At 37.1% G+C, this 12,608-nt stretch overlaps 1 non-coding gene across 3 annotated transcripts in view; it reads right to left on the bottom strand.

Annotated features, from left to right (window-relative positions):
- Positions 1 to 8,782, bottom strand: part of LOC115214344 — a 56,398-nt gene extending 47,616 nt beyond the window's left edge. For all 3 annotated transcript variants that reach the window (XR_005000105.1, XR_005000104.1, XR_005000103.1), the window contains exon 1: positions 8,686 to 8,782. This is a non-coding gene — a transcript (uncharacterized LOC115214344). The remainder of the gene's footprint in view (positions 1 to 8,685) is intronic.
- Positions 8,783 to 12,608: the final 3,826 nt, after the last annotated feature.

Genomic DNA, 12,608 nt, shown 5'->3' with positions numbered 1-12,608 from the left:
TGCCATCTTGATAGAAATTCAGGTGACAATTGTGAGAGCTAGCCATATGGCTGAAAAGGGATGACAAAACATGGCTGGAGAGGTGATGTGTGGGGTGTGAGGCAGGCACCTGTTTGTCTGTATGGCAAGTCATACCTGCAAATTTCCACAATTTGAATGGTGATGATGATCCTGAAATGGACTTAAGATTGAGTAAATCAGTTGACTAAGTAAGCAGAGCTTTACATCAATGAATGGAAGCTCAAGTGTTGTATAGCTGTTGAGAGGAATGTTCTAAAACAGTGCACATTCTCTCCTGATGACCTCTGAAACTTACTGGTATCTGGTATGCAGATCTTTTGACTGACTGCACTTGCACAAGCAAGCTGTTTCCAAGTCAAATGTGTAATGTCCAATAATTATAAAGACTCATTTGGTGGGAACATTGTACATTAATGAATTAATAGAAACCTAGATTACAATAACCTCTCTACATATTCTATGATCAAGTGAGTCACATGCAACTTCCATCCAAGCCAAACACTGGGCCCTACACAAGCCACTTTTGCCCAAACATTCCTCCCCAGAACATTATCCCACTAGTTTTCTCTTCACACAAATATTGACTAACAGATGTTCAAATTGAAAATAAACTGTATCAATCTCATCACTCTTAAATGATCTGAAGGTCATGGGTATGATCAGGTATGAGTACGATCTTTCCCTCATTGACTACAGAAGAAAAAAACTAAAATAGAAAAACACTCCAAAGACTTTTACACTGCAGTGAGTTGTTGATTATCATATGATGGATATTAAAACACAATATTCTGTAGCATCAGAGTAGACCAAAGTTGTTGATTATCATGGGGAAAATATTCAAAAAAACTTTAAAAAAGGATTTTTCTGTGATGCAGAAGCAGACAAAAAAATAGAAGAATGTAAAACTGAAAGCCCATGGGAACTACTATATGCTGAGGATATTGCCCTAATAGCAGAATCTTTAACAGAATTAGAAAAGAAATTCCAAGTGTGAAAACAGAACCAGAAATCAAAAGGTTCGTAAAGTAAACTTATCAAAGATCAAGGCCCTATTAACCCTTTTGTTACTATATTTCTGACCAAAATACACCCCTTATGTGTTTCAATTAATTTCTAATGTAATCATAAATTTAGTCTGGTTTCATTAAACAACAATAACTTTTTTATTTATCAATATATTAACGTGAATTTTGGAAGATAATTTAATGAAATGTTCTCAACCAATTCTAAACTATAATTTTTGTCACAAAGTGACTCTAATTGCAGGTAGATACAGGTAAATTCAACAAAATATAAAATTATTAAAATTTTGTTCAAATATCGCTATAGAAAATGGGTTATTGGCTAATATTCAATTGGGTATACAACAAAATTTTACGATAGAATTTGTTATTCTGGGTAGCTTTCTGATACCCATAATAATATTTATGGCAAAATAGTCTTAATTTCATTTAAGGTTTGGTTGGAAACCACTAACTATCCTTTCTTTCGCTTTGTTTACGTTTAGCGTAACGGTTCATTTCCGCCGTAATGATTTCAAATAGGCTCATTCGAAAAAGTAAAAAGAAATAGTCTAAGGCTTTACTCTTCTGGGAAAGTCTGTGGCTTAGTCCAGTTTCTTCAGAAAAATCACCGAAAGAAACAGTTTTTAAATTTTCACTCCATTCAGGTGCCAATTCATTTTCTTTATCGCTGTTGGAGCTCTCGGATTCACTGTTTTCACTTTCGGAAAATGAAACATCAGATTCATTATCAAATACCACATGCTTTTTTTTTCAGTCATAGAGTTAGATTTATGAAGGTCTTCAGTAGAAAATCCTTCGAATTCTGACTCGCTGCTTGATATAATGAAATTCGTATCCATTTTTTGTCAGAATTACAAATCTTGAAAACACAATAGGAACAAATTTCGGAAAAAAATCTCCCAAAATTCACGGAATTAAAATTACACTTCGATTGTTGTACAAAACTGTAGTTGAACTGTTTACGAAATATAATACGTGTTTTCACGAATGTACTAAAGAGATTTGCTCTGATATTCTCATTTAAATATGAATAGGTAAATTCGGGCGGGTGTGGGCGGTTTGGTCACATTAACCAAAATTCTTTTCGGGCAGCTTTGGGCGGTTTGGTATCAAAAGGGTTAAGCAAGAAATTGGATAGGACACTTCACCCATCCAGTAAATTGATATGTAGGAAGGGTGTAAACAGAAACTCCTTTCAGTGTATCCAGTGCAAGCCATGGACACAGGAAGTGCAGTGGAATAGTAGGAAGGTTAACAGAGAAAGTAGTGTTTTTATGTGGAAGATGTACAGGAGCCATAAAGACCAAAGATATATGGGACACTGATTTCCTTAAATGTTCCAGTGGCTCACTGGAAGCTGTAGATAACTTTGGCTACCTAGGTTACCTAATTAGCAGTGGAGGAGGTTGTACAGAAAGTGTAAGAATGGAAAAAGATCATAGCGCTTTTACCTCTGTTGGCAACCAAAGGTCTCTCAGCTTGAGTGAAGGGAAAATTGTATGATACATGTGCATGAACTGTGATATTGCATGATGGTGAGACATGGGTCTTGAATACAGAAGACATGTGAAGGTTGGAGAGGAACGAAGCTGATATGCTCTACTGGATGTGTGATGTCAGTGTACATGTACAAGAGAGCATTGGTGTATTGAGAGAAAAGTTGGGCACAGGCGGGATTATATGCAGTGTGCAAGAGAAGAGACTGTGCTGGTTGGGTCATTTGATGCAGATAGATAAGGACAGTTGCATAAAGAAGTGCTGATCATTTAAAGTGAATGGAAGTTGTGAAAGAAGGAGACCCAGGAAGACATGGGACAAGCATTGAAGTAAAAAGGAGATAACAGAGGGCCAAGATATGTGGCACATTGCTGTACTTGAGAAGACCTGCTTGCCATAGCAGAATTGAGATCTTAAAACCAAGGTGCCATGTAAAAAGCATTGGTGTGGTAGCTGGTGCCACATAAAAAGCACCCAGTACACTCTGTAGAGTGATTGACATTAGGAAGGGCATCCAGCTTTAGAAACCAAACCAAAACAGACTATGGAACCTGGTGTGGCTCCTGGCCTTACCAGTTCCTGCCAAGCCATCCAACCCATGGAAAATGGTTGTTAAATGACAATGATGATTATTATGATGATGAAAATATAAAAGTTGAAGAAACAGTGTGCAGGGAGCCTGACTAAAAATTGCAAATCCAAAAGGCTTATAATATAAATTGAAAGGTGAATCAGTTACAGTCATTATTTTACAGGTTTAAAGCATTGGATTGTAGCATCACATTTAAGGACATGTATATAGTTGATTATGCTAATCCCAGTAGTATTTTGTATGGTACTTAATTTATCAATCTTGCAAAGAGGGAAAGGCAAAGTTGATTAGGATGGGATTTGAACTCAGAAGGAAAAAAAGTTAAATGAATAAGTAAGCAGAGCTTCACATCAATGAGTGGAAGCTTGAATGTTGTATAGCTGTTGAGAGGAATGTCCTAAAACAGTGCACATTCTCAAGGTATAAGATAGAATGGTCTACTGTTCTACCAACCATCCATTGGGAATTTTATTAATAAAGAAAAGAAATGAAGAGAATAGTGAATAAAAGAATGTAAATAATAGTTTATTGTTATCAGAATCATTGTTTTTACATTCCAGAACATTCACTTGTCTGTCACTGAAGGTTTGATTTCTGCATGTTATATATGTATTACATATATTTTGTTTGTTTGTTTGTGTGTGTGTGTGTGTGTGTGTGAGAGAGAGAGAGAGAGAGAGAGAGAAAGCAATGGAAACTGAAAGAAGTCTACTATGTGTATGTGTGTGGTGTGTGTGAGTGTGTGTGTGTGTGGTGTGTGTGTGAGAGAGAGAGAGAGAGAGAGAGAGAAAGCAATGGAAACTGAAAGAAGTCTACTATGTGTATGTGTGTGGTGTGTGTGAGTGTGTGTGTGTGTGTGCACTTGGCATTAAAAAATATTAGTGAACACTCCTAAACACTGCATAGAGGCAGGATGTTCATGCAGGGTTAGCAATGTGTGTCCAGTGTGGGGAGATGCAACTCCAAAGGTAAAGTCAATGAGGCTGAGGTAGTGGGGGTAGTGTTAGTAGCAACAGCAGCAATAACATATCTGCTGGTAATAACAAAAGTGACAGCAATAGCAGCAGCAGCATGAGTGGTAGCAACACCAGCAGCTGTAGCTACAGCAACAATAGCAACAGCTACAACAGTAACAATAGCATCAACAATGTATCTGACAGTAGCAGCAAGTGACTATAATGGCAGCAACTACAGCACCAGCATCATGTCCAGCAATAACAGGAACAGCAATACCAGTAGCAGCAGCACCAGCAATGTATCCAGCAATGACAACAGTAATGGCAGTAACAAGAGCAACAACAATGATAACAATGGTAACAACAGCAGCTGTAATATTAGCACAAGGGCACAGACATAGAAATGTCAGATCTACAGAAAATCCATTCAAGTATCATCTTAACAGTCACAGGTCCTCTTTTAGGATACCAGAGAGGTACAACATTATGTCTCTGGCCAGCTACGTATGGTGTTTAAAAGAGGAAGGTACACCATACATATTTAAATGGAAGCTCCTGGGAGCAAAAAATGTAAGGTTCACTCAGCCAAGAGAGTAAGAATCTTGAAAAACTTGCTTGGTCTGGGGACCTTCTTAACCCTTTCGTTACCAAACCGACCGAAACCGCCTGAAAAAAATTTTGGTTAATGTGACCAAACCGCCCAAAGCTGCCCGAATTTACCTATTCATATTTAAATGAGAATATCAGAGCAAATCTCTTTAGTACATTCGTGAAAACACGTATTATACTTTGTAAAGAGTTCAACTACAGTTTTGTACAAAAATCGAAGTGTAATTTTAATTCCGTGAATTTTGGGAGATTTTTTTCCGAAATTTGTTCCTATTGTGTTTTCAAAATTTGTAATTCTGACAAAAAATGGATACGAATTTCATTATATCAAGCAGCGAGTCAGAATTCGAAGGATTTTCTACTGAAGACCTTCATAAATCTAACTCTACGACTGAAAAAAAAAAGCATGTGGTATTTGATAATGAATCTGATGTTTCATTTTCCGAAAGTGGAAACAGTGAATCCGAGAGCTCCAACAGCGATAAAGAAAATGAATTGGCACCTGAATGGAGTGAAAATTTAAAAACTGTTTCTTTTGGTGATTTTTCTGAAGAAACTGGACCAAGCCACAGACTTTCCCTGAAGAGTAAAGCCTTAGACTATTTCTTTTTACTTTTTTGAATGAGCCTATTTGAAATCATTACGGTGGAAATGAACCGTTATGCTAAATGTAAACAAAACGAAATTAAGTGGTTTCCCATAACCTTAAATGAAATTAAGACTATTTTGCCATAAATATTATTATGGGTATCAGAAAGCTACCCAGAATAACAAATTCTATCATAAAATTTTGTTGTATACCCAATTGAATATTAGCTATTTTCTATAGCGATGTTTGAACAAAATTTTAATAATTTTATATTTTGTTGAATTTACCTGTATCTACCTGCAATTAGAGTCACTTTGTGACAAAAATTATAGTATAGAATTGGTTGAGAACATTTCATTAAATTATCTTCCAAACTTCACGTTAATATATTGATAAATAAAAAAGTTATAGTTGTTTAATGAAACCAGACTAAATTTATGATTACATTAGAAATTAATTGAAACACATAATTGGTCAGAAATATAGTAATGAAAGGGTTAAACTCCAAAAATGTTTGTGTTTGCACACATGGAATTCCCCCAATTTCTGACAAGGGAAAAGTAGTTGACTGTATGTTGACCCATCTTAGATGCAACTGGAACTGGTCTAAGAGAGATAACACCAACCTACTCACATTTATTGTCAGTAGAATTTCATTCCAGAATTTTTTGTTTGCCACATTTACTGACCATAATGTAGTCCTCCATCTAGTTTCAGGGAGGTCATGTACCTCAGGCCGATGAGTCACCTATACAACTAAGTGCTTTACAAGCATGAAACCAATGGTTACTCTCTGACCATTCATAACAAACGACCTTATAAGTATATATGTATGTGTGTGTGTGTGTCTTCATCTTGACATTATATGGTAGTTGTAAATGGATTTTTCTTTTTCTTTATAATGCTTCACTCATTAGACTGTGGTCATGCTGGAGCACTACCTTGAAGGGTTTAGTTGAACAAATCAACCCCAATACTTTTTTTTTTAAATACTTATTCTATCAGTCTCTTTTTGCAAAACTGCTAATTTACAGAAATGTAAACAAACCAACACTGGTAGTGATGGACAAACAGACACGCACACACACACATGCATGCATGCATGCACATATGCACACACACACACACACACAATGGACTTCCTTCAGTTTTCATCTACCAAATCCACTTGCAAGAATTTGGTTAGCTTGAAACTATAGAAGATTCTTGCCCAAGTGCTATATAGTAAGACTGAACCTGGAACCATGAGGCTGGGAAGCAAACTTCTTACCACACAGCTAAGCCTTTGTTTCCCATATTTTGTAATACATGCCTGGCCATGGTGAAATATTACTCTGCTTGGAAACAGATGAAGGTTAGTGTCAAGAAGGGCATCTGACCATAGAAACTCTACCTCAAAATATTCTATCAGACCCATGTAGGCTTGGAAAAGTGAATGTTAAAACTATGATGATGATGACTCCCCATAATATATATGAAGACAATTATTGCAGAGACCAGTAGGGTACAGATATACAATACATAAAACAATAAAGGTTGTATGTGGGGAGAGCACCATTCTAGTAGTACTTCAATGTTGGTCAGCCCAGAGTGTATGTACATGAATTACGATACATAAAATTGAAGACTCATTACTAAACATAATAAACAATTTTATTTCTCAGGAAATACCATGTTTTATAGCCAAAATATCAATGAAGGTACATCTTCAGGGTTGTTTTATCTGTTAGAAACAACAGCTGAATCTCTCTCTCTCTCTTTCTCTCTCTCTCTCTCAAATCTCACTTCCACCAACTTTAAAATGCTCCAACATTGTCTGACTCATGTAAGCACAGGAAAGTAGACATTAAAATGATGATGGTTATGATATATACTCATACATTATTCTTAATATTATCTTCATTAATTTTTTCATGCATTCCTGGACTAATAAGTATCTTTTACTGAAAGAATCAGTTTTACAACAAGATACCATTCAACTTGGAAGTGGTTGTGGACCTCATAATATGGTGTCAAAAGTTTTGCAATATTTTTATAACATATTTGCTTTATTTGTCAAGTTACAACAAAAGCAGCCTAGCATCTAAAGTAGAGGCCATCATGTTGCACTGTCTGAAGCCACCTCTCACCCAGTTCTTTGATCCCATGCTGATACCAGTTCTCGTCCTTCAAGGTGAAGAACTCCTTCACTGAAGTTTTCACTTCCTCTTGGTTGAGGAAGCATCACAAGTGCAAGCAGTGAGCCACAGACAGCAACAAGTGATAATCTGAAGGAGATAGATCTGGACTACATGCTGGGTGTGGCATCGGTTCAACTCCTTCAAGTTTATTCCAGGTCAATTGAGTGGTATGAGGTCTTGCATTATCTTGCTGTAGAAGAGTTCGCTTTTTGTTAACCAGTGTGGGGTATTTTTGCTGCATAATGACATACATCTACTCCAGCTGTTCAGAGTACAGGTTGGCATCAATGATTTGATCATCCAGAATGAATTCGTAATGAATTATCTCCTCATAATTCCACCGGATGCAGAGCATTACCTCGTGTTCAAAACACTCATGTTTGGCAACAGGTTCTGGAAGCTGACCTTTGCTTAACCACTGTTTATGCACATTAGGATTGCAAAAAAACATCTCCTTTAGATTATTACTTGTTCTAATCTGTAGCTCACTTCCTACACTTGCAACACTTCATCAACCAAGAGGAGATGGAAACTTCAGTGAAAGGAGCTCTTCGCCTTGAAGGACAAGAACTGGTATCAGCATGGGATCAAAGAACTGGGTGAGAGTTGGCTTCAGACAGTGCAACATAATGGCCTCTACTTTGGATGCTAGGCTGCTTTTGTTGTAACTTGACAAATAAAACAAAAAACTGGCAAAAAGGTAGCTTCAGATTGTGCAATAAAGCAAACAAGTTAGCAAAATATTGCAAAACTTTTAACTCAACACCATACCTTTTCTTTTGTCATTTAGAAAAACTGAATCAATAAGGGCTCCATGCCTTGCACAAGTGCCCCATACAAAGTTAATCACAAGATTCAAACTTATGTCTTCTGAGCAGGTTGTCCAATACCTTATCTGCTGCTTCTGTACAAACATTAAAGGAGCCACAGTACACACACACAGGTACAAAAAGCATAACATCACATTACAAACACAAGGTAATGAAAGGAGATTCCATGTAGTCCAGCACATTAGAAATAACTGAAACCAATGTCAAATTACCTCATACTTCTTGAAAAAAACAAAACAAAAAATGAGAGAGAGAATTTGGAAGCTGTAATCCTTGGAAGGAAACAATGAACATGGCTGGAATAGTCTGTTCAGTTAGAGCCATCCTAGTGTTCAACACATTCAATATAATACCAGTTGCTAAAATATAAAAAAGTATTATTTTACCTGATGAGATCTGCAAACAGATCTTCTGCATATATGATGACCTTGACTCTCTCGGGATTGTCTTGATTTATATCTAGTCTGGTACCTACAATGATATATACACTGCAGTATAGCATATATTACATATGTTGACAAATATACAGTACAGTATAAAAAAAATTATTTGCACTGTGTACAGCAAGATCTGGATTGATTATTTGCATATGTATTTTTAATATGTCCAGACAGGTTCAGATGCAAAATATGCTTGTTGCTGTAGTGCATGTCATAAGAGAATAACTTCTCTCTCTTACAAGTGTATTCAACACATTTGGCTCATTGGTGCACAAGATTTTGGGTCACCAGTGTTTTGACATGTTGTGTCGCATAAGTCAGAAGCATCTAGACCTTTGGACCTAAACCTACAGATTTTGCTGTACATGATGCAAATAATATTTTATCAGTTGGCAAATATAAGCACCCAATCAGTAATTTATCCACTGCAAGTACAAACAAAACCAGCTTGGTTTAGGCTCAGAGGTTTGGGTGCTTAAGGTTGATGAAACACAAGATGTTGAAACACTGGCGTCCGGAATCCCAGGTACCAAAAAGCCAAGTGTTTTGAAAATACTGTTGTTGTAAAAGAGAAGATATTCTCCTACGATGTACACTACAGCAACCAGCATATTTTGCATCTGAACTTGCCTAGACATATTAAGAATATATATGCAATTAATTGATACAGTACAGTATATACTATATAGACATATATACACTATATATACAATATAGTATACAGGGTGTTTAGGCTAGATTTGACAGTTTGCATAAAAGGAAAAGAAAATACAATTTCCCACACAAAAATAAAAGTATTAAAAAAAAAATTCAAACTAGATTACAGCAAGGAGATAACAGCTCACTCAAAGTAGCTGGTGTCAGCTTCCACCATGGCCTCAAGAATCTGGTGTATGCCTTCTTCATTGTGTCCCTGGGAAGATCTTTGAACACATCCTTGATCTTGGCCACCAGCTCAGCCTTTGTGTTGCAGGATTACTATCCTTGCTCAGATCTCCCATCACCTTGTCCTACAGCTGTTGGATGAATTTAAATGTCCAGACACAGTCAGATTATCTGCTGTAGCCATTCCTGCTAGTCATGTTTTCTCCAATATATTGATAGTCAACATTTGCCTGCCACAACAGAAGCAGTAAAGGATTGTAATCATTCATAAATTTTTCAGATGATTTTTTTTTTTGGTTTGAAGTTGAATAAGCTTTTGACACCTATTCCATTTCTTCTTAATATTACACTCTTAGCATCAGTGAAGAAACTGCATCTTCCTTCAGCCTTAGGAAAGCCAAACTGACATTTTCTGACCACATTTTTTCATCCTTTCCCATAAATTCTCCAGCAAGCTTTGCTGCATGAATGCATTTGAAAATGACTGTCCAAATTGTAATGTGTGTGGCTAGACAATGAACATGACAATCTGCAAGCAATATAATGTCCTATAATTTTTTCGTATGAACCTGAGAAAACTCTCTTTGTTGATACTCTATTCCCCAAAATTTATGTGTGATATTGCCAAAACTTGGATTGTTTTTTTTTATTATTATCAAAAACACTTTATTCATCATAGCTTGTAATCAGTGACAAAAATGTTCACTAACATCGTTTACACACAAAGTGCTTATTTTGACAGTTTGCATGTATATATTTTTATGAACAAACCTTGAAGAACTGAGTGAGTATTTTACAGACTAGAATCTCAACACAAAACAGCAGAAAAAAACAGCTTAGAGGATTGAGTAAATACCCTTATAAGACACAAAAGTGACTAGCAAGCCATAACAGAGAATCAAACCCTGTACTTCTAAAATTCTGGCTAAGTTCTCAGTGTCATGAAGCTAAGTGACCCCTGATATTTAGATACCATCTTGTATAATGCTAACCATCATCATCAAGATCCTTTAACTGATGCAACCAGTCATTAGGGTTCCACTCTAGACACTTTAATAGTCAGTTGTCACTACTGGTCTCTGTCCTCTATCATGCATAACAGGTTTGCTATGTTGTGATCTGTCCAGTTTATGATACCGTCAAACCAGAATTTTCTGTCTGTCTTTCTTTCACCCTCCTTCAGCTGTACCTTGAAAAATGGTTTTGGGCAGGGAGTTGCAGACAGTATGCATAACCGTCCCAGGCAAGCTTTTGCCTTTTTTACCTGTACAAAGAATGGCTCCTGCCTGTCAGCGCATTCATTGATTTGCTGTCTGACAAAGCAGTTTTTGTGTTCTTTGTACAGGATGTGTAATAGACTTCTGAAGCACTTATGCTTAAATACCTGAATTATTCACTTCATGTCAGCTGTAAGAGTCCAGCTCTTACACCCATACAGAAGGATCAAAGTCACCAGGGTCTTGTTGGAAAACTAATGCAATTGCTTTCCCATATGGAATTCAGCTTCATTGTGGCAGCAGGGGCTAAATTGAGTCTTGTTGTTATCTCCTTTTGGGATTTGCCATCCTTGGTCAAAGTGGATCCTAAGTGCTTGAAGGTATCCACCTCCTCAAGTCTCTTTCTGTTTACCATGATGTTGGCTGCTATGTTTTGGCTGTTACTATTAACCAGGATCTTGCTCTTTTTTGGACTGATCTCCATCTTGTATGCTTCTGATAATTTTTCCAGTCTGGGGGTGAGCTCCTGTAGTTCTGCTTTTAAACAGGTCAATATCATCAGCAACGTGCAGGTTGGAAAATGGCCATTCTCCAATGGAAATGGAAGGACGGAGGTCTGCAAGTGTTTCCTGCATTATGTTCTCCAAGAAGATGTTAAAAAGCACTGGAAAGAGGATATAGCCTTTTTAAACACCCACTGGTGTCCTCCACTGTTGTTCAGAACTGCACTGCTTGAGTTTTCATTACTTCAATGATGTTGTCAAAGTTGTAAATTTTCATTACATGACACAACCCATTGTGCCAAACATGGTCAAAGCCTTTTTGAAGTGATGAAGTTGTGGAAGGATGGAGGAACTTACAAACTTTATAGGTACACCAGGGATATCAAAGGGCTAGCTAAAGTTAAGTGGACTGGATTTGATGACACAACAACAGAAGTCCACAAACTGTAATATAGTGGAGATGACATCAAGCATGAACATGGAGTGAGCTTCATTGTTAACAAAGTCAGAGTAAGTTCAGTCATCAGCTGTACAACAGTATCCAGCAGGCTCATCACCATACGTGGCTGCAAGACTACTGAATATTACCATCATACAAATTAATGCACCAATGCTGGAATGTGATGATGGTGTCATTGAGAAATTCTATGAAGACCTGAAGAATATCACCAAGGCAGCTCCTAAAAGAGATGTTCTCAATGTCCTAAGAGACTGAAACACCAAAGTAGGCCTGAATGCATGTGACCAATGGGCTGGGACAGTAGGACAATTCAGGATCAGAAAAAACTAACCATCATGGACAGTAACTCCTAGAATTTGCTAGCAAGCACAAGCTGACATTGTTCCCACACAGAACAATATGGCATGCACCCAATGGCAAGTCTCCCAACCAAATTGACTTCATCCTTGCACATTAAAAGTTCAAGTTCAGCATCAAGAAGGTTAGAACTAGGACTTTCTTTGGTGATGACAATGAAGCTCAAACTGAAAAGGATTCACAAGAAAAGAGACACATGTATTAGATTTGAGGTAGACAAACTAAAAGATCCCAGGGTTGCATCAGAGTTTGAAGCAAAAGTGGGTGGCAGGTTTGCAGCCCTTAACCTTCTGGAAGATGATATAAAATCCCAGACTAACAACATCAAGGAAGCACTAAAGAAAATGGTTCTATAAGTCTTAAGGAGAGAAAGAAAGAAAAAGAAACCATGGGTCACTGACTGATGACATGTTGGATCTATGGTTTAAGACAGGCTCTAAGGAAAAC

This window comes from Octopus sinensis, linkage group LG7 (assembly GCF_006345805.1).
Source record: "Octopus sinensis linkage group LG7, ASM634580v1, whole genome shotgun sequence".
Classification (NCBI taxonomy): domain Eukaryota; kingdom Metazoa; phylum Mollusca; class Cephalopoda; order Octopoda; family Octopodidae; genus Octopus; species Octopus sinensis.
This window is presented reverse-complemented; position numbering and strand designations above follow the sequence as displayed.